This window comes from Artemia franciscana, chromosome 20, assembly GCF_032884065.1.
Source record: "Artemia franciscana chromosome 20, ASM3288406v1, whole genome shotgun sequence".
NCBI classification, from domain to species: domain Eukaryota; kingdom Metazoa; phylum Arthropoda; class Branchiopoda; order Anostraca; family Artemiidae; genus Artemia; species Artemia franciscana.
In genome coordinates this window covers 21690045-21714095 of record NC_088882.1, presented here as the reverse complement: position 1 = coordinate 21714095, position 24051 = coordinate 21690045, and the positions used below count along the sequence as shown (strand labels likewise).

The window sequence follows — 24051 nt, the reverse complement described above, 5'->3', positions numbered from 1 at the left end:
AAAGAAGCTGAAAGTGAATTATAAGGGGGGTGCATTCAATTGGTATATGCATCTTACGAATACCATCCTCATCTATTGAATCAGATTTTAAACTTTTCACAGCATCAATTACAGAAGAAAAAGATGTCGGCACTTGCGAAAGCGTTGTACTAATGAGGTGGGAGGGGGGTAAGAAGGCGAGTATATACAGAATGCACTGAATAGTTAATCACTGAAAAAATTGAAGATCAATGTTTATACCAAGCTGAAGGTGGAAGGCAATTACTTGTCATAGTTTCACTATTTAACTTGTCAGAATTGATCACTTTTTGCCAATCCTTCCTACTCACAGGGAAGTCCATACCGCGGTAACGTGCGATTATAATTGACTATTATCAAAAATAAAAACATAAATATTTGATTATTATCAATTACGAACAATAATTGCGTCCACCTTAGTTCTAGTCACCCTTCCATGACATATACTGGAGGGACCATTGGTGGTTTATGACAGATCAAGCGAACCAAAAAATCATTCCTTCATTCCAAGATAAATTGTTTTGACCAGACATGGCATTAGCACTAAAAGCAATAAGATTTAGGAATTGCAAGGACTTGACGAGACAATCCTTCTTCGTACAAAGCAGTTTAAAACTCTCATGGACAATGAAAACACGGAAACGGACCGTTAGAGACATTGGCATCTTACGTCAATTCGAGGCACTAGTTGACTAACAAGAAAATATTGGGACTGCGTTTGTCATCGGTTTTAGAGTAATAAACGAAAAAGGACACATAATTGGATATAAGATATGCATTAGGCTACTTGTTTATAACATCACTTAGAAAGATTAAAGAAAGTACTGAGAACGGCAAGGCCAGTGTTTCAATTCATTCACATTCATAAATTGCAAGCAACAACGAAAAAAATCAACTTATTAATGAAACCTGGCTATTACGCTCCTCATAGGCATTATGGCTTTCTAGATTATGGCTCCATCGTCAAAAAGTGACACCCCCTCAAGCTAATTTTTCACCACGAGAATGGAGAAAATTGTTCGGTGACAGAACAGTTAGGGAGTAAGAGGCTTATATAATATATAGCCAAATGATTTTTCATGTCTCTAATTGTATGGCAAAGAATGCTGCGTGACAAGGACATATTTCGATGATGCTCTATCCAATTTTGGAAGTAATTTGTATAACTCAAAGAACTCTTTTCCTTGGCATCCCAAAACCTTTAATGTGATAAAAATACTTATATTAACTTCCCCATTGATCATTCTGGCAATCATTCATTGACTTGTTGACATGTTAAAGGCATTCTAAAGCAGCCTGCTAGTTAAAGGTATGCAAAGTAAATTCTTCATCCTTCCTTGGTACGTGATTACACAAAACTCCCTTTAACTATTCAGAAGTTTCAGTTGAATTCCTGATCCTGGTGTGAAATAGCATGGTAATATTTGATATGACCGATTTATCGATACTACTACTACTACTACTATTAATAACTCACTGCAGCACCAAGCCGCCTGAGGCCAACACAGCTACGCACGCTCCTCCTCCAACCTAATCTATTTAAAGCCTCCCTCTTTACACCCTCCCAGGAAGTTCCCATTTCCTTGAAATCTTTATTTATGACATCCTCCCAACCCAGACAAGGACGACCTGCTTTCCGTGTAGCCCCAGACGGTTGGCCAAAAAGGACAATCTTCGGTAATCTGTCATCCTTCATCCGTAGAACGTGGCCTAGCCATCTCAACCTTTCTTTCATTATAGCCCCAGAAAGCGGGATTGAACCACGCTTTTCGTACAACCTACTGTTTGAAATACGGTCAGTAACTAGCTTTCGTGATATAGAGAAGACAGTTGAAATGTCTACTAGAGGCAATAATAATGTCAATCTAGTTTTGGACCAAACATGGAAACGTGTTTCCTTTTTCAGAGTTCATTCAATGAAAGACAGTGGCTAAACCATTGTCAGTATCAATCAGAATACTCAGTTTCAACAAGTAATTTTAAAGTTACATTGATTACCACATTTACCTGAAAGGTACGGCAGTAAAAATTTATAGGGACTGAAATCCAGGCTAATAGTCCAAAGCTAATTTTTCATTGTGTACAACTACTTCAACATCTGGTTAAGGGACTAAGTGAATTTTTCTATCAGTTAAATTACTACATGGCAGGAAGAAACTCATTCAAGAACGCCCAGTTGATAATAACAGCTATAGTGTAAGTTTTCTTGGTAAACCAGCAATATGTTAGGGAAGGAATACATTTTTATACTCCGCGCTCGTAAGGAAGACCTATGTGATTATAATTAAAATTCGAAACAGATTTGGATCTATTAGTTTTGTTGCATCTTTAGAGAGTTTGAGCCTAATACGATAGACAAGACTAATTTTTTCCACAACTCTGACACCTGGGTTGCAGTTGGTGCAAAACGTAAGGAGGCCAGGCACCAAAAGGATTACTCTCACCAGACTTTGAATCATAAATAATGATTCTAATATGAAGGAAAAGATGCGACCACTTGGAGAAAACAGCTACTGCCTCTCTTTTGCATTTTCTTTAGAAAGCTCTAATTTCTAACTATTCATAGTGTGGGAACTTGGTATTTCTCCGGGAAAAGTTTCCAACCTGAGAAGTAGAAATCAATACGCAGGTAGAAAGACAAAACATAGGATATAATTACTTGAAAAAAATAGACAGTGGGTGAGGACTTAACAAAAAGTTCCATGATTGTATTCACGTTTTAAATACCAAAGATAAGAAGTTTAGCTAAGAAGTACAGAACAAAGAACACTGAATTATATAGGGGCATCCCACTCATATACGTGATAATTTCTGTTCGTTTTAAGTTTTTAATTTTGCTCCTTACTTAAAGTTGAAAAAACTTGTTTTTTCAAATTTAATTTCTTCTAAAATCGTTTTCTAAATAATGTAGCGGATATCCAACTCCACCTCCATGGAAAAATCCTCTCCTGCAGAATTACTCTAGAAAACTCAATCCGTTGAAAATTTATCCCGGACAGTTATCCCTAATATCTCCATGCGTAACCTTGATCGGGCAAAGAGAAAGTGAGACAAATAAAAATAATTTCCTATAGGAAATCTGGAGAATTCCACAAATGCAAAATTTCCCCTGACAAGTTCATCCCCCCGGAAACTCTGCTTTCCATGAAGAACACTCTTCGTGGAAAACCCCCAAGCCAAAAATCCCCCCAAATAAATATATGGATACTTCCCAATACTTTTAAGCAAAGGACAAATTTTATAACTTAAAGACCTTTCCCCAGGGGCTGTGCGGGGTCATGTTATCTCCAAAGGCACAGTAACTTGACCTTTCAACTATGATAAACAAAATCAACATCTCAAAATTTTTATCGAACGATTCTGGGGAACCATAGGCGTTAGAGGGGGGCCAGCTGCCCTCCAATCTCTTTGGTCACTTAAAAGGACACTAAAACTTTTAATTTCTATTTGAATGAGATGTCTTCGGACTTTCTAGGACCGATGGTTCGATATGATCACCCCTGGCAAAAAAACAGAAAATAAAATAAACATGCATTGATGATCTTCCTTCAGGCAAAAAAATACACTAAACTTAATGAATAGTGTACATTTAGAATTTGCATAATAAGCCGATTTTTTTTATATATCTGTTGATATCAAAATTCTGTTGCCTAGAGTTTCGGTTACTATTGAGCAGTGTCACACCTTACTTACAGTTGTTTGCCCTGAACTGTTTGATAGTATGTAAAAGAATCTAGGTTTAAAGGTACCACTTAGAAGTTACAGGTGCCTATGATTTTCAGGTACGAAGTCAAAAGTATAGGTACCGAGAAGGTTGAAGGTGCCTATAAAAAAAAAATTCATTCTGGAAATTTCACGTGATTTTAAATAAGGTGATACAACATCCCCAAACTTTGCAATAGAAGTATCAGGGAGAACATGCATCTTTAATTTCAACGTGTATGAGAGCTTACATGCAAGGATTTCAGCTCTTCACATATGAAATTTGGAATTTTGTATGTTTCTTGAGAATTCATTTCTTTCTTCTTGATGTTCATTTCTTTTTATTATTGTTTTCCTGGACATGATCAAATCAAATCTTTGACTGTGCAATGCTGGATGAGGGCTTGGTCAGTAGGAAAGATTATATCCTAGTGCTATTTCCAAGTAATTAATTTGTAAAACTTTTTCTACCAAATAAGTTTTCCGATGAAAAGTAAAATGCTAATTAGACCAAAAATTAGCAAAAATAAATTTATATAATCTTCCAAGCATAAAACGACGACAAACCATCATTAATAAATAAATGAAACTTAAAACAGACATAAATTACAATGAACAGCTTACACTTCTAATAATATTTATTTATTAAAGTAAGAAAAAAGCGAAAACATTTAACCTATATCTTGTTTCAAGATCCGGCACGACTTATACTTAAAGGTCGAACTTAATAATGTCAGCCAGTCTTGAGACATTGGTTCTGAGACATTGGTTCTCCACATGCTCATAGTTTGTTATGATTTAATTCCACATCCAACTATCTATTCCTTAAATGCTTCACTTTAATACTCTTAGCCTGTGTAGTAGCAATAGTTGTATTGGTATTAGTGGCAGTATGCAATAATACCTTTGGTTTCTTCAACATCCTCTTCAACACACGCAAACAAAACAACACAAAACACGCAAAAAAGTTTCGACTTAATACGATCAGCCGTTTCTGAAGCATTTCCAATGCATCCTCTTGACAACCTGTGTGAGCATAGTGTGTTTTGATTTATTTCTATACATCATCAATATATCAAAAAAATTTCCGCCTTAATATCCTTAGTTTTAATAGCAGCAGTAGTAGTAATAGCAGTGAAATTAATACTAGTAGCCTTAGCTCTAGTGGCGGCAGCAGTAGCAAAATTAGTACTGATAATAGCAGCGGTAGTAGTATGAGTAGAAGTAGTAACATTAGGATGCAAACAGTAGTATGGTAGTAGTAGTGATAGCAGTAGTAGGAGTGGTAGCATGAAAATACTTCCTTTTTGATAATCCCCCTTATCATTTTCCAAAAGTTCAAAATTAATTTACTCAGTCATTCCTGAGCTACGCCCTTTTGACCATCCATATACATATAATGCGTTTTGATTTAGTTCAACATCAAACAGTTCGTGGTAACGAACTGAAGTAAGGAGCGACCCGGCTCAACAGTAACCGAAACTCTAAAAAAATGAAATTTTGATACCAATAGTTGCATCAAAAGAATCGCATTTTAATGCTGATTTTAAATATATAAGTTTCATCAAGATTAGTCTTACCCATCAAAAGTTACGAGGCTGAGAAAATTTGCTGCATTTAGAAAATAGGGGAAATGCCCCTAAAAGTCTTCCGATCTTAACGAAAATCACAAAATCAGATTCAGCTTATCAGAGAACCTTATTGTAGAAGTTTAAAGCTCCTATCTACAAAAATGTTGAATTTCACATTTTTAGCCAAAAGACAAATCACGGATGCGTGTTTATTTTTTTTTTTTTTTTTTTCTCAGGGGTGATCGTATCGACTCAGTGGTCCTAGAATGTCGCAAAAGGGCTCATTCTAACGGAAATTAAAAGCTCTGGTTCTTTTTTAAGTGACCAAAAAATTGGAGGGCACCTAGGCCCCCTCCCACGCTCATTTTTTCCCCAAAGTCACCGGATCAAAATTCTGAGATGGCCATTTTATTTATCATAGTCGAGAAACCTAATAACTATGTCTTTGGGGACGACTTACTCCCCCGTAGTCTCCGTGGGAGGGGCTGCAAGTTACAAACTTTGACCTGTGTTTACGTATAGTAATGGTTACTGAGAAGTGTACAGACGTTTTCCATTTTTTTTTTGGTTTGGGGGGGGGGAGATTTGAGGGGGCTACATGGGATGACCTTTAAATGGAGGAGCTTTTCATGGGGGAAGAGACTTTCAAAGAAGGGGGCGCAGGATTTTCTAGCATTATTTTAAAAAAAAAATAAAAAAAAATATGAAAAGTTTTTCTACTAAAAGTGAGGAGCAGCATTAAAACTTAAAACGAACAGAAATTATTGCTCATATGGGGGGTTTACCTCCTCCTATTACCTCACTCTTTACATTAAAGTATTTTTAGTAATTTCAACTATTTATTTTACGGCCTTTGTGATTCAAGGGTCATTCTTAAGGAATTGGGACAAAATTTAAGCTTTAGTGTAAAGAAAGAGGTATCGACGAGGGGTAAGCCCCCTAATATACGGAATAAAAACATACGAATATAGAAGTTCGCTACGTAAGTTAATTCGTAAGTTACATATATTTTTTACTTATGAAAAGTTCGTAAAAAATTAAAAGTTATAGTTGCCTTTTCAAGTAATCAAAAAATTGGAGGGCAACTAGGCCTCCCCCCTCGCTCCTTTTTTCTCAAAATCTTCCGATTAAAACTATGAGAAAGTCATTTAGCCAAAAAAAAATTAATATGCAAGTTTCGTTTTAATTATTTATGTGCGGAGAGCCAAGATCAAAACATGCATTAATTCAAAAACGTCCAGAAATTAAACAAAAAATAAGTTTTTTAAATGAAAGTAAGGAGCGACATTAAAACTTAAAACGAACAGAAATTACTCCGTATATGAAAGGGGCTTTTCCTCCTCAACGCCCCGCTCTTTACGCTAAAATTTTTTACTGTTTTAAAAAGTAGAGTTAAGAGAAAGAGTCAAACTCAGAGTAAGTGACTCGTTTGTCTTCCTTCTTCTTTACAGACCAATGAGCCTATAGTGGAATATTAAAATGTAATGTGTATACTGTATTTGCATTACATGATGAATCAATCTTATCTTAACTCCTTAGATACGAAGTGTCCTGGTGTAAGAAAAAAAACAACAAAAAACCAAAAAAAAGAATAAAATTTGTCAACATCACTCTTTACTTAAGCAGCGCAATGTCATGTCTATGATAAAAATATATTGTACCACAATTAGTTGCCACTTTCTGCCTATTTGTTCCACGAAAACCAAAATGTAGTTCCAATAGAACCAAACCCTTACCAAGAGACGATTTTGACATAGATAATCGAAAACCCCTATAAAAGAGTAGAAAACCCTAATTCCTGAAGACACACAACGCAAAGTGGTGCGTTTTCCCCTATTTAATAAAATATTTTGAAGTCTTAGCTGAATGATTTTACAATCATCATACTTACATTATTTATTTACGGCATTGAATAGTACAAATTTTACGAGACTGATTGGTTTTGGGGGCCTCCAAAACAGCATTTTAAGGTTCAAGTTTTTCTTAGCTCCTTATAATTAGTCCTTTAAATCAATATGGAGAGCGAGAGAATGATGCAATAAACCCCTTTAGCGTTCTTGATTTGAAGGAACAGATTTGGATTAAATGTTAAAAAGAGTTTTGAGGAGATGGCAGCCTCACTGTATTTTGAATGGGCTTTGTGCATAAAGCAAAGGATCAATTTTTTATATTCTTAAATGCACGAAAGGAGGAAGGGTAGGGATTTTGTCCGAAAATCAGAACTGTAAAAAAAAAAAAATAATGGGAAATTGAAAATACATTGCACGAAATTTCAATCTCCTGGCCGTTTAGATGCAAAAAAAACAACGCTATAATGCAGATGATTTCCTTAGTTGCTAAAGGATCTAGGTGGTGACAATAGAAAACAGAAAAAGCTAGATCATTTGAAGCAAAACCTTAAAGTTTGTTGGACCTTTTTAAAGAAGCATAAAAATTTGTGCGTCAATAAGTTTTCACCTACTAGTTCAACTGAGTAACAACGGCGGCATAAATTGTCAAAATTTCTGTCTACCTACGTCCAAAAATTCTGAGATAGTCGTTTGTTTACGGCACCAAAAAGACTTGTAAAGATTAACCGTAGTTAAGCACCCTCGGCATGGCAGTTTTCGTTCACGCCTTAGTGAGCCTTCTTTTTATGTTGTTGGTATAAACAAGTTATGCGCAAAGATTAAATAAAAAAATTTAAAAGTTAAACAAAAGACTTAGTCAAAGCCTTGAACAGAGAAAAATTACAAATAATATTATATAAAAATTAACAAATACTGTTATGAAAATTAGCAACTAACTTATATAAAAACGCGGTGCCACTACACTCAAATCTCAATCGATTTTAATTTGATTTTAGTTTAGCATTTTATCACGTGTTTTTCTGTTGTTTATTTTTTAGTGCGGTGTGTTTGCTTCGCACAAAAAGATTTTCAGGAAGTATTTTTAAAAGCGTAAGCTCTACTCTTGTAAGGTCATAAAAAATTCACCAATATTTACTTTTGATATTCTTTTAGTAAAGCACATTTTAAACCCCTTATCAGATATTATCTGCCTCATAAGTAATTCTGAGTTAATTCTTACTAATTCTGTGCAAAACTTAAGAAATTGGCATACACCTCTGAAAATAATCACTCCAATTTCCTATCGGAGTAGGGGGAACTAGTTAAAAGGAGGTATAGCTATAGAGAGTTTGTATCCCATTTGAGACTCCAAAATATAAATTTTAAAATAAATTCTACGCTTACGTCAGGGAAGAGGGATTCCTTAGAGAGACTTTTTTCTCTGATTATACAAGTATAAAAAAAACTGTATTTCGTAAATATTTCTTGATTATTCTAGTATAGCAATCAACCCCAGTTCTAAATATTAAGAACTTTAACAAAACATTCCATTACTAAATCCTAAGTGTGACTGAAAGACACTGAAGACAATCTTCCGACAAAAATACAAACGAATTAAATAAAATAAACGTTTTATTCTTTGATTGAAAGGGAAAAGTACAGCTGCAAACACTCGTACTGGTATCAACAGTTGGAGAAAAGTACTGCCTAGCTTATTTTCATGTTTATTTTTTCTTTGTATCCAGTGTCTTTGCCTCTTGCGAGGTTTACGAAAACGTACACCTGTCTGTATTTTTGGAATCTAAACATTTCGAGATGCGAATTAAGCATTGGCAGATGAAGAATTTGTAATTTTTTGATCAGTAAACTAGATGAAAGCCAATAATATTTGAAGTGGTCGGTCTGATCTTTGGAGTCCTCGTTTCTAGTAGCATCTGTTTTCAAGTCGTTTTTTTTCAGCTATTGCCACAGGACGGTCTAAACTGTCAATTATAGGAGAAAAAGACCTCATCCACCCGCTACATTTTAACGATTTTGGATGCTTGCTGTGGCCTCAGCAATACCCTTTAAACAAAATAAGGAATCCAAGATGTTTTTCAAAGAATTTCTCTTAACTTACTAATTTGTTTTCAAATCTTGTATTTTGTTGTTTTTAATTAGTTGGAAATTGCAACTAAGAGGTCAAAGAGATGCAACGCCCAAAAAAGCTAAAATAGTACAGTATTGGGGCGAAAAATCTGCAATTTACTCAAGCCCAAACAGAGTAAAGATATGAAAAGAAAACTAGAAAAGGGGTTATTTATAGTAATATATATCAAAAGAAACAGAATTTCATGGTGACGACAAAAAGTAAAATGCATTAATAGTCCAACAAAAATACAGTTTTGAGCAGCATTTGAGAAACAGAAATATTACTGCCACCAAAATGATCGGAATTATTCGCTAAATGACTAATTCGAAAGTGCCAAAATTGAGCTTCCAAAAACACCTTTTTTTAGGAAAAGGAGAGGGAAAAGAAGGGAACATCTTTTTTATTTTCTGCAATATTTGCAGGATTGAAACGTCATTTCCTATTAATTCAAGTCCGAATAGACCGAAAACGACATCGGAATTCAAAAAATCCATTACTTAGTACCCTATCTTTATCCTAAGCGAGGTCAGTGGGGGATGAAAAATCACAATTTTAATTTATGTGGTATTGGTTAGATTGAAAAGTCGTTTCCTATTTATTCAAGTCTGGTGAGACCGAAAATTACATAAGAAGTGATAAACACCATTAATTAATAACCCCTTTTCCAACCTAAAGGAAGTCAAAACCGGATAGAAGCACCCATTTATGCTGTTGGCTTATTTTTGGTTTTAACGGTACTTTATTGCTGTTTCAAGCCCGTTAATTTCAAATATGGACTGTTATTGAGCCTTTCTATTAGTCTCAACCTGACTTCAGAAGTGGATGGGGGTGGTTTTACTTATAACGGTATTTTCTTGCTGGAAGTTTCTTCTTTTTACAGAGCTAAAAGTGCAAATCTCAACAGAAGATTTTTTACAAATTCTTTTTAAGGTCTGTCTTGACTACGCAAATTTTGTGAGGTCAGAAGATAAGCGAGAATGAGTATCCATATATAGAGGTCTGCCGCGTGCCAAGTACCGGGCCCGGTGGCTCGTAATTTCTAAAATATTAGTATATATTTTAATAAGGGATTAAAACCTTATAAATTGAAAACCAAAAGTTTGAAGCTTAGTAGATATCGTTGTTAAAAATTGGTCTTGTTTTAATAATCAAATATCTTTAAAAAGATCACAATATGAAAAGATAGCAAATTGTCTGCGGTTAGAAGACAAGCGAAAATGAGAACCTATATACAGAAACTTGCCGCCTGCGGAGTGGCGGGGCCCGGCAGTCTGATACTCGCTTTCTCGCTTGTAATTATTGCTGTTGCTTATTTTCTAACCACATATTTCTGTCTTGTCTTCTAACGCGACATTTCTTTCTTCTTCAATTCATTTTTGAGATTTTCTAGTACTTGCTTTCTCACTTGTAATTCTTGCTGTTGCTTATTTTCTAACCACATATTTCTTTGTTCTCGCTGTGGCATATCTTTTAGCCACATATTTCTTTGTTTTTAACATTTATTTTTAATTGGTTCTACTCCTCGCTATCGCATGTCTTGTAACCGCACATTTCTTTGTTTTTCACTTCTGTTTTGACTCGCTTTAGTTCTTGCTGCCGTTTGTCTTTGAACCAGATATTTCTCTGTTCTTCACTTTTGTTTTTCGTTTGTTGTAAATTGTCACTTGCGTAAGCATTCCAACTGTATATTTCTTTCCAAAACGAATTTTCTCAAGCTCGTGATCCATGTAGATGCTTTTTAGCTTTCCAGAAAATCACTGAACGTCAATATTCCAAAATGTTTTTGACAAGTTATGATTCTTGCTGTCAGTTGTACTTCTCGCTGCCGCATATTTCTTCTAACCGTATATTTCTTTGTTCTTTACGGTCTAGGTTGCTTGTTTGTCCTCTAGATATTACGAAACTGCTGAAAATACCTGTTGGAAAAATACTCATTACACTTGGAATTTTATATTTTGTTATGATTTTTGTGTAATTTTGTCCGCATCATAGACACTAAAAACCATAAAAAAAACTATTGAGGCAAATATGACGCATGTTTGCTCTTGGAATGTGCTCATAAATATGACATCACTCAGAGGATTTTTTTTCAAAATTATTGCTCTTAACAAATTTTCTTAAATTCGTGGCCAATATGTATCGTTTTTTAGGCCACAAAATCCCAAGATGCCAATTTTCTATAAAAAAAAAAAAAAAAAAAAAAAAAAAAAAAACGTGGAGGCGTTTTTGAGGAAAAATGCAAATATATGCAATAATTGCTCGTTGAAAGAAATAATATATATATATATATATATATATTATATATATATATATATATATATATATATATATATATATATATATATATATATATATATATATATATATATATATATATATATATATATATATATATATGAAAAGAGAAATCATCAATGTAACAGCACAAACACACACACACGCACAAAAAAAAAAAAAAAAAAAAAAAAAAAGGAGATAGAAGGAGAAAGGGAAAACTGTTTTTCTAAATTAGTGGCTAATATAGACCAGCACTTGAACAAGGCCTTAACCTTACTCATCCATACAACCACATAGGTTGTATGGATGATATGATATGTGGATCTTCATTGCCGCTTGTGTCGCATTCTACCTGTTCTGACATTCTGTTCTAATATTCTGACAGCATTGTCGCTTCTAACTGCCCCCACCACCCACCCTCTAAACCCCAAAAAAATCTCCCCAAAAAATATGGTGCCGTTTCTAAGAAAAAATACATACATAAATGAACATGCAATTATTGCTCAGTTTGTTTTTTATGTTTATTTCTATACAAATTCTTTTAGTTTTGGATACTAGTTTTTTCGTTTTTATTTTTCTCTCTTGTTTTTTTTTTTTTTTTTTTTTTTTTTTTTTTTTTTTTTTTTTTTTTATGCTGAAGATGCCTTGTTGTATGTGGTCGAAACATTCGTTTAATTGTTTCTTTTCTTTTCCATCATACTGGCCATAGGCCCGTTCGTCGCTTCCAGATTTATTCATTTGTTTTGCCCTGGCTGGCCAGTTCGGTTTTAGATCTTTTAAATTGAAATTCTAAATTTTTCTGAGAAGTAGAAGTTTAGAATCCCTGCATATAGATGTGAGAGCATGGATAATGGAAGATTCGGAATAGAATTCGGAGCTTAATCTTGTGCATGGTTTTTACCTTCTCGGCCCCATAAAATCTATTTGTACCATCGTTGTATGCTAAAATTTTGATTAAACAGGAAACTAAACCTGAGCAAAAAAATTTATAACAGCCGAGCCAAGACGCAGCTATTGTATTAGATGATATTATTCCTAATTGTTCCAACTTATAAGTTTGATTAAAAATAGAACTGTGCTAATCAAAGCTATTTTAGATGGTGATGTCCCTTAGAAAAAGAATAAAATTATTAACCTAAGTTTTTTAATGGTCTTCTTTCCTAAACATATATCATGAAAAAAAAACATTCAAGGTATTTCAAACTACTTCTTAGAATAGACATTAACTTTTTCAGGGATTTCGTTCCCACCTGGTAAAGCGCTCATGTACAAAGGAAACCGTTAAGGAATCACGAGTTAGATAAGCTAGGATACTTAAAGATATATTAAATCATTTATGAAAAGAAGCCTATGATAAATTACAACCAGACACTGTTTTGTTTGGAATTTTTCCACGTTGAAAATGCAGTAGAAAGATAACATCGTATAGACGTGTCTCACTTTTTAACAGCTTTTTGAACAATTATGATAGAAAGCTTTTGTTGTAAACTACCATAAATCAGTGAAGGCATAGTTTTGACGAACATATTTCTAACACAAAGACATGCCAGAAGTTTCATAAACAAATGAATTCGTTAAGGCTCTAGTATGCTTGGGAAATAGCTACAAAAAAGTCCGAAAAAAGAGAGCATTCTTACTCATTTATTTATTTGCGTTCCCAAAACCTTACCTACATCTATTCTCCTTTTTGATCGTAGCTTTTAATGCTATCAAAACAATAAAACATAAATAAACAATTAAAATTTAGATGCAGTGTGTCCAAGAAAACTGTACGCGTACTTGGAAAACACAATTTTTGAAACATAATAGAGCGAATAAATTTGCTAACTGTTTGGTCAACGTCTGTTTTCAACTTCACATAAGTTTTTTATAGGGTGATCTGACAAAACTCAGTATTACATTAGATTCAATAATGTCGAATTAGTAAAGAACGACGTGCATCCCATGCAAGAGCGTATCTAGGATTTTTTACGGGGGCGGAGTAGTACAAAAAAAGAATTTTTGGCTGCCCGAACAAGTTCGAGCAGCCAAAAATCGTCCGTCAAAAGAGAGGGGAAACTTTCACTTTTCACTTTTAAAGGACTTAGAGCCAACTGAGGCTCTAATATTTAATTTTATATATATATATATATATATATATATATATATATATATATATATATATATATATATATATATATATATATATATATATATATATATATATATATATGATTAAAAAAGAGTTTTTCAAAGGAAAGTAAAGAGTGAGATTAAAACTGAATTTAGGACGACATTAAAACGAACAGAAACTATTGCATATATGAAGGGGGATTATCCCCTCGTTATCCTCGATTCATTATACTAAAGTTTAATATTGTTATGCTGAAAGCATTTGAGAGCGCGACAAACATATTTAACGGGTAGTTGCAAGTGTTTATTCAGCAATTTGTCTTTTGAAACATGAACCAAAAACTCTAATGTTGATTGCAAATGCAGATTAGTAAGCTTCTCCATTCTTGAAAGGTTGTGAAAAATACTTTTTATCCAGAGTAGTACAAAAAAAAAACTTTGAAAAATACTTTAAAAAATTGTAGGCATTTTTGTTATCTTTTTACGAGTCAAAATTATTTGTGGGGGCAGGGACAAGCTTGGTAGAATCCCCCTGGATACGACCTTTTCTCCATGTATTATTGTAATTTTTATTTCAGGGGTTATCATATGGAGCGAATGGTCAGAGAATATTAGGGAAGGGGATCATCTGATAATAAAATCTGATCTATAGTATCCTTTTTCAATACCAATATCTTTCTAATGGCAACCACCCTTTCTCATATACTCGGTTTTTCCTACAGGCACCCCCATCATGGTTTCAGATTACGATTTTGAGATTTGATGTGAAGCGAACTCTTAAAGAAGGTTGAAAGGCCCCAAGACCATGTCTCAGAGGAGACATGGCTTAGACATCACCAGGGGCAATTGTCGTAAACGACAGGGAATTCAAATCAATAGTTTTTGAAGTATAAATAGGTCCCGTAGCCCTTTCCAAAAAAAACACAATCAGTAACCTTTTCTTAGAGAGCTAGATGTGTTGCACCAGTTTAAAACTTGAATCACGGAAGGAAATTAAATCTGAATCACTAGAAATGTGAATTAGACTTGTGACCCCTCAAGAAATTTATCCGTCCCTTCAACACTAACCTTTAAGCATTAAAGTAAGTATGCTGCACCTGATTTAACCATAATCATACAAATATTGTTAACCTGAATAATTTGACGGTAGAAACTTTGTGAATAATAGTGAACAAAAAAAGTGCTGACTGGGTACCCAAAACAGCCAAGTCAAGCAACGAACTTACTCAACGGGAAATAAACAAGCCAAGTCTTGGCTCGGTACAAACACAAACAAAATCCTAACTCCGTGAAAAATAAGTTCCCGCTGCGGAACTTCGGTGACAAAATTACATAATTTGATTTGCGTAATCATTGGGCATAATTATAGGGCAAGTGGCTCGTTGAAACTTGGTGAAAAACAAGACAATTCCTGTCTTAGTTCCGAAACTACGGAATCCAAGCTGTAGAACTGACTTAGTCCAAAAAAGTCTCAGAACTCTGCTAAAACGAGCTCTGTCCAAAATATGAAATACCGCAGGATTGCCAAGGAATGACTTGGTGTAAAAACGATCGGTTTCCCGACTCGGTGTTAAAAGAAGTCAAGTCCTGATTGGAGCTTTAGTTTACATACTCGAATTTCGTGTCAAATGCATATTACTGCTACCACTACTACTGCTAACAAATCACTTCAGAACAACTGAGGCCGACACAGCTACGCATAATGCTACAAAAAATTCAAGTTGGAGTTCAATTATTGCTTTTGCTATTATTATGGGCGTACTCACAAAACTAAGTCAATACTCAAGCCACGAAGATTCATTGCCTCTACCCCCCCCCCCCTCTCCCGAAAAAGTAAAGTACTGCTAGCTGCTCGACTAATTGTGCCCCCTCCCAGCTGGGCGCTTTTTAGATTCGCGTTTCCTGTCTATTTTTCCCCTTTATACAAGACCCTTCCTTAGCAGTGTCGAGGTGTCCAATATTGTTTTTGCCTATCTGTCAGCATCAGACAAGCTCAGGCAGTCACAAATCGTCCGTCAAGAGAGAGGGGAAAGTCACACAGCTCGCCAGCACGCAGCAGCAAGTTACATTCTCAAGCTCAGAACTGGTTTTAGTAAGAGAACTTCTTTCTTTAACTTTGTATTGTTCGTCAAATGATTTTTTTCTTGCTTCATGGTCGATACTTGGATTATGTGCAAGAAACCTTGGAAGCATATTTTAGTGGTTTCAGACCCCCTAATCTCGGCAACATGTTTTACAAAACACATAGCATCATGGTCAGACACTAGGCTGAACAGCTTATGGCTAGATGACGACCGAAATTAGCAGTAGTAGGATCCTATTTGTGCCTACTCCTTTTAGGCTAAATTTTCTGTATTCGCTCGTCCTTCTATGTGTTTATCTAAAAATTTGACGGTTTGATTATTATCGGCGTTTTGTATTTTCGGTTCGTTTTTATTCTGGCTGCAAATTATACTTTGTAGATGATCATAATTAAAGAACTTTTTAACCAATTCCGCAAATATTTCTTTTGGTACCCTAAGTAAACAAACCGTCATAGGAGGGGCTTTTGAGCCAAAACCCTTCCTCTTCCATAAATGCTCGATATTTTTTATCCTACCCTTTCATACAATTTATATAGAAATTGCAATAGTCTTTATGGGAGTGGTGTTCCCCCACCCCTGAAATATTCTTGTGTAACTGCCTGCTGAGCATTATAGCATCTGTAAAGACTATAGATGTGGATGAAAAAGAATCGAAAAGGTGTACTCCCTCTTCACAAATTTCCTTACAGCTTGGTGAGAACACGTTTGTCCAGCTTCCAAATTTTCGGGTTCTTTCCCTTCTAGCAGAATAGACATTACAAAGATATTTTTTCCAATACTTGGTCTCAAACAGTTCGTGGTAACAAACCCTAACTACGGAGCGACGCGGTTCAATAGCAACCGAAACTCAAAAACGGAATTTTGATACCAATAGATAAATCAAAAGAATCGACTTATTATGCTGATTTCAAATATATTCTGCAAGCCTGAGAAAAATTGCCTTATTTTCGAAAAAGGGGAGGAAAACCCCTTAAAAGTTTAAGAATCTTAATGAAAATCACACCATCAGATTCATCGTACGAGAAAACCTTCTTGTAGAGGTTTCAGCCTCCTACCTGCAAAAATGTGAAATTTTCATTTTTTTTTTGTCAGAAGAAAGATCACGGATGCGTGTTAGTGGGCTCATTCCAAAAGAAATTAAAAGCTCTAGTACTATTTTTAAGTGACCAAAAATATTCGAGGGTAACTAGATCCCTCCCCCATCTATTTTTTCCCAAAATAGTCATATAAAAATTTTGAGATAGCCGTTTTGTTCATCATAGCTGAAAATCCAAATAACTGTGCCTTTGGATATAACATGACCCCCCTCCCCCCAAAGCACCAAGGGAGTAGTCCTTAACAAAAGTATAACAGTTCAAAACAGGGGTGAAACCTTTTAATCGACAGTGAACAGATATACAAATTTTAACTGGATATTTCGAATACATAAACGGTGTTCATCATCAGCAGTAAAACATCTACGTCAAAAAGTCCTTAAGTTGTAAAATTCGCCAATTGTTTACGCATAGTATTGTAATTGGGAAGTATGCATACATTTTCGGGTGGGGGAGACGAATTTTCTCCTGTGGTGTTTTTCCAAGAGGAAATTTTCCACGGGGAGGGAATTTTCCAGGTGGTGAACTTTTCAGGGGAAATTTGACGGTGGGGGATTTGCCATAATTCCTATACAAAATTGTTTCTAGGTCTCGCTCTCTCTTTTCCGTCTCAATTTTATGCGTAGAGATGTTAAGGGTAATTGTCCGGGCTAAATTTTCACCAGGATTGCATTGTCTATAGGATAATTCCGTGGAACGGGGTATTTTTCTGCGGAAGTGCAGCCAGATTTCCTGACATAATTGAAAAACGATCAGAAATTAAATAGACTAAAATTAAAATTTTCTACTGAAAGTAAGGAGCAATATTAGAACTTAAAACGAACAGAAATTATTACGTATATGAAAGGAGTTGCCCCCACCTCAAGACCTCGCTCTTTACGCTAAAGTTTAAATTTAGTCCCAATTCCTTAAGAACGACCCCTGAAACACAAGGGTCGTCTAATTAGAACAATTAGAAGCTTTTTTAAAGTACTAAAAAACTTTAACGTAGAGAGCAAGGTGTTGAGGAGGAGGCAGTCCCCTTCATATACGTAATGTATTCTGTTCGTTTTAAGATTTAATGTTGCTAAGTGTCCAGTAAGTTGTTATAAGTATTCTCCTTTTTCTTCAGCCGTTTAAAGATATTTAAAAACTATTTTAGGTTGTTTTTTTTTTAAACAGTACTATGACGAGCTATCAAACAGTTTGTGGTAACGGACTGTAGTAAGCAGCGACCCGGCTCAATATTAACCAAAACTCTAAAAAATGGCATTTTGATACCAATAGCTACATCAAAGGAATCGCGCTTTAATGATGATTTTAAATATATAAGTTTAATCAAGTTTAGTCTTACCCATCAAAAGTTACGAGCCTGAGAAAATTTGCGTTATTTTAGAAAATAGGGAAACACCCCTTAAAGGTCATTGAATCTTAATGAAAATTACACCATCAGATTCAGCATATCAGAGAACATTACTGTAGAAGTTTCAAGCTCCTATCTACTAAAATGTCGAATTTTGTATTTTTTGCCAGAAGGCAGATGATCACGGATGCGTGTTTATTTGTTTTTGTTTTTTTTTCCCGGGGTGATCGTATCGACCCAGTTGTCCTAGAATGTTGTGAGAGGGCTCATTCTAACGGAAATGAAAAGTTCTAGTGCCCTATGTAAGTGACCAAAAAAATTGGAGGGCACCTAGGCCCCCTCCCATGCTAATTATTTTCCCAAAGTAAACGGATCAAAATTCTGAGATAGCCATTTTATTCAGCGTAGTTGCAAAACCTTATAACTATGTCTTTGGGAACGACTTAGTCCCCCACAGTCCCCGTGGGAGGGGCTACAAGTTACAAACTTTGACCAGTGCTTACATATATAAATGGTTATTGGGAAGTGTACAGGCGTTTTCAGGAGGATCTTTTGGTTGGGGGAGGGGTTGAGAAGAGGGGGATATGCTGGGGGAACTTTCCATCGAGGAATTTGTCATGGGGCAAGAAAATTTCCATGAAGGGAGCGCAGAATTTACTAGCATTATTTGAAAAAACAAGGAAAAAATAAATATGAAAAAGTTTTTCAGTTGGAAGTAAGGAGCAGCATTAAAACTTAAAACGAACAGAATTTATTACCCATATGAGGGGCTCGCCTCCTACTAATACCTCGCTATTTACGCTAAAGGGATTTTAGTAATGTCAAATATTTATTCTACGGCTTTTGTGATTCAGGGGTTATTCTTAATGAATTGGGACAAAATTTAAGATTTAGTGTAAAGAGAGAGAGGTACTGATGAGGGGGCGAACACTCTCATATATGTAATAAAAACTTGAGAATAAAAATTTCTTTACGTAAGCTAATTTATAAGTTACGTATATCTTTTACTCATAAAAAGATTCGTAAAAAATTAAAAGTTCTAGTTGCCTTTCTAATTAACCAAAAAATTGGAGGGCAACTAGGCTTCCTCCCCCGCTCTTTTTTTCTCAAAATCATTCGATCAAAATTATGAGACAGCCATTTAGCCAAAAAAAAAAAAATGCAAATTTCGTTTTAATTATTCCTCTGCGGAGAGCCAAAATCAAAACATGCATTGATTCAAAAACGTTCAGAAATTAAATAAAAAAAACAAGTTTTTCAACTGAGAGTAAAGAGCAACATTAAAACTTAAAACGAACAGAGACTACTTCGTATATGAAAGGGGCTGCTTCCTCATCAACGCCCCGCTCTTTAAGCTAAAGTTTTTTACTATTTTAAAAAGAAGAGTTGAGAGAAAGAGTCAAACTTTAGCGTAAAGAGCGAGGCGCTGATGAGGAAGCAGCCCCTTTCATATACGAAGTAATTTCTGTTCGTTTTAAGTTTTAATGTCGCTCCTTACTTTCAGCTAAAAAAGCTTGTTTTTTTTATTTAATAAAAAGAAGAAGCACAGACTATTTGTAAAACAAAGATAGTGGCAGGGTTGACATTACAACCCAAAAATAAGATCACCCAAAAAAAGGAGTTATTTATTTATTTAAACGTAGGTCAGAGAAGAAGGCAAAATAACACAAAACATAATTTGTTTTTTTACGGAATTTTATGCAATAAATTAATAAGCATTATAAAAAAATGAAGCATTAATTTAAAAAAAAGTTTTTTTTTTAATTAATGTATTTTTAATAAGTATAATATATTTGTTGTAATACTGCGTTCAGTAAGACTGGTAATACACGATTTACTTGAGCCTAGAGTAAACATAAATTGAAATTACTATTAACGTTATTTAGTAATGTTTAACGTGATATTTATTCAACGCTTGCCAGAGAAGTTTGAACTATTTGTAACAGAAAGTTTCTATAGTGACTGATGAGGAAGCAGCCCCTTTCATATACGAAGTAATTTCTGTTCGTTTTAAGTTTTAATGTCGCTCCTTACTTTCAGTTGAAAAAACTTGTTTTTTATTTAATAATAAGGAGTGACTCGTGCTAATAGTAATTGTAACTCAAATAAAGGAGTTTCGACAAGATATACGCAACAAAAGAACAGACTTTTTACGGGGATCCCCAAATATAAAATTCATCTAGTATAAAGTTACTCAAAAAAGAGTTATGAGTCTGAGGAGATTGGTTTTATTGTAGAAAAAGGAGGAAAATGCCTTCGAATAGGGAGTTCATCAAATGCAGCTTATCAGAGAACTTCGTTGCAGAAATTTCAAGTGCATATTTTGAAAAATGTGAAATTAAAAGAAGGGAAAAAATCAAGAGGGATAATCAGGGTGGTGGGTTTATATTTTTTTTTTCCTTTGAGTCGTGATAATATCGAGCTAATAATTCTAGAAAATCACTTTCAACCTCATTGAATCAGAAACTGAAATTTATGGTATACCTTTAGGAAAGTGGCGTTTTCTACCATTTTATAGCAGGAATCAACAATTTTGGTGAGAAGAGGAATAAAAAGCTATGGAGAGAAAGCCAATCGATTTAAAATTATCGAAAAGTGTATATTGAGCTCCCCAGTTTCAAATGTATTAATGCCGCATGGTACTTTGTTCGTTCCTAAAGATGCATAGAGTCCAGATCAAATAAACAGTTAATGCACAGTATTTATTTTAGAGCTTCATTTGAACAAGATCATTCGTTTGAGGTTTGATAAAGTTATATATTTTAGGTCGATATTTGATAGGTCTAATTATTATATTTGATAGGTCGGGCGGGGGAGTGTACTTGAAGCCTCAAAAAGCTTGTTTTTAAGCCTAAGTTGCTAATTCTCTTTAAGTCTTAAGATAAATATATGGGGTTTGGGAGGGGGGTTAGAGATCAATCTCTTATCTCCCTTCATTAGCAGCAATTTTTTGAACAAAACTTGTAACATGGGTAGACTTCGGGGGTATAACTCCCCTCTAATTGTAGAATTAAAGTGTAACCTAAAGGATTACTACATTCACACACTTTCTAGTACAAAAGTCTTGAGGTTCGGCCTGAGACTTAATTGGAACTATTATCCATTGCCTTATTTATACACATACTTAAATGTAAATAATGACGATGGCCACAATGCCTTTCCATAATACAAATACAGAAGAGAGAATAATGAGGACTTTTTTCCCAAGACATTCCTATTTGAATATTTCGGCCCTATATCTAAGGGCCGTCTTCAGCAAAGAAAATAATAAACAATAACACACTCACACTAAAAGTTCTTGGTTAAAAATCCATTTTTTGAAATATCCTAGGCATCATTGCTTCTTAACGAAAAGTTCAGCCAAGACTGTGTAATAAAAGCTAACATTTTACAAGCTGAAAAGGTTCATTCATTTCACTAACTGTATTTATTAAAAATTAGAATAATTTCTTATTGCGATGTTTGCCTTCTCAGCAGCCAGTCTTGTAGTTTTTTTTTGGGATTGGGCTTGTTTTTGTTGGTTCCTATTTTTGTTTTATTTTCAATTAGATTATTTTCTATAATTAATTTTGTGTACATACGGTTGAGTGTGTATTCACCCAAGTCACTAATTAGGGATGTATTATTATGTAAGTTTCGTTTGATTTCGATTGCCTCGCGTACAGTTTGTTTGATTTCTAGGTCATTGCTAATTAGAATTGTTTCGTCAAATAGAACATAATGGTTTGGATTTCCAAAATATGATTGCTTAAAGCTAAATCGAAAGATATGGAGCTATTTCTAGATTTTAATACTTTTTAAATAATTTATTTGTGTTGATGTAATCTTGTTCCTAAATTTTGGTGGGTTCGACCAATGCAATAATTTCGACAACAAAATGGTATTGTTTGATACACCCGTCTTAGACGAGTAACTGGGGTTTTATCCTTACCAGAATTGAGAAGATTCATCATACTTAAATTACTTGTGAGGACCATACGTAAATTATTGCTTAGACAACTTTTTTCAGTTTTGAAGTAATTTTCGGAATAAAAGATAGGTAAATCGGGCTTGTGGGTTTATTCGAATTGTTTACTGGTGTGGGATTTAAGGCTTTAGAAGAATGTACCTTTAATATTTGAGCAATAACAGTATTTATGAAAGAAATTGGGTACCCGTTGCCAAAAAATATGTCTGTAATAAAATTTAATTCTCTTTCTTATATACGGCTCTGAACAGATATTAAGTACTCTATCCACAAGAGATATTACCACGCCTCTTTTAACCTGTGGAGGATGGTTAGATTTGAAGTGAAGGTATCTATTAGAAAAAACTTTTATATATTTAATTTTTCACTGTTTTTATTTTAATAACGCTAGAAAATCCTGCGCTTCCTTTTTGGAAATTTTCTTCCCCTATGACAAGTTCCTCCATGAAAAGTTCTCCCCGCTTATCCCCCTCTTCTCAACCCTTCCCCCCAACCAAAAAATCCCCCTGAAAACGTCTTACACTTCCCAATAACCCTTACTAAATGTAAGCACTGGTCAAAGTTTTTAACTTGTAGCCCCTCCCACGGGGACTGCGGGGGATTAAGTCGTCCCCAAAGACATAGTGATAAGTTTTTGCGACTATGCTGAATAAAATATCTATTTCAGAATTTTGATCCGGCGACTTTGGGAAAACAATTAGCGTGGGAGGGGGCCTAGGTGCCCTCCAATTTTTGGTCACTTGAAAAGGGCACTATAACTTTTCATTTTCATTAGAATAAGCCCTCTCGCATCATTCTAGGACCACTGGGTCGAAACGATTACCCTTGAGAAAAAAAAAAAAAAACAAACAAACAAACACGCATCAGTGATCTGCCTTCTGGCAAAAAATACAACATTCCACATTTTTGTAGATAGGAGCTTGAAACTTCTACAATTGAGTTGTCTGATTCTCTGAATCTAATGGTGTGGTTTTCGTTAAGATTCTATAGCTTTTAGGAATGTTTTCCCCTATTTTCTAAAATAAGGCAACTTTTCTCAGGCTCGTAACTTTTGATGGGTAAGACTAAACTTGATGAAACTTTATATTTAAAATCAGCATTAACATGCGATTCTTTTGATGTAGCTATTGGTATCAAAATTCCGTTTTTTAAAGTAATGGTTACTATTGAGTCGGGTCGCTCCTTACTACAGTTCGTTACCACGAACTGTTTGATTGCAGGTTTCTATTGTAAGTATTTAAATGTTCTAGAAAACCTTTAAGTTCACTTTCGCCATAATTCCAAACTGAAATTACGTCGTCCATGAAGCGTCCACAAAACGCATGATTAAGAAAATACGAATCCACTGCCCAATTTTCAAGATGCTCGACGAAAATATTTGCGAGTAGGCCTGATAGAGGTGCTCCCATAGGAAGGCCCCTTGTCTGTTTGTAACATGAATTTCGAAACTGGAAGTGCGTGGAATATTTGTTACATAGTTTAACCAAATGCATGTGACACATCAATGTCTAGACCTATCGCTGACTCTTCGATTAGATGATAATTGTTTTCCAGTTTATTTTGTAATAATTGCTCAGATTTTGAAACATCAATACTAGTATACATAGATACTATGTCAAAGCTGCTTAATATGGAATTTTCAGAAATCTCATATGTTTAAATTTTTCTACAAAATAAACTGAATTTCTTATATAAGATTTTTGGGAGTGAAGCAATGGTTTAAATACAGTGCATAACCACTTTCCAATGTTTGAGGCAGGTGATTTTGTACTAGCTACAATAGGTCTTAGAGGGATGCCTTGTTTGTGCAATTTCGGTATCCATAAAACTTTAATCAAAAAACACCACGAAGGAGAAAAAATACTATTTAATTTTCGGATGTAAAGCTGTATACGTAGCAGACATATAGCCCCGTTGCTTTGTT

The 24051-nt window shown here is 34.6% G+C and overlaps 2 protein-coding genes across 2 annotated transcripts in view; both read right to left on the bottom strand.

Annotated features, from left to right (window-relative positions):
• LOC136040022 (voltage-dependent T-type calcium channel subunit alpha-1H-like) overlaps window positions 1-24051 on the bottom strand; it is a 351811-nt gene that overhangs the window by 303150 nt on the left and 24610 nt on the right. The gene's annotated exons all lie outside the window — the stretch shown is intronic.
• Window positions 9264-24051, bottom strand: part of LOC136039900 (putative inorganic phosphate cotransporter) — a 148300-nt gene continuing 133512 nt past the window's right edge. Inside the window, exon 11 of the mRNA XM_065723885.1 lies at window positions 9264-11167. The gene's annotated coding sequence lies outside the window, so the exon portion shown is untranslated. The remainder of the gene's footprint in view (window positions 11168-24051) is intronic.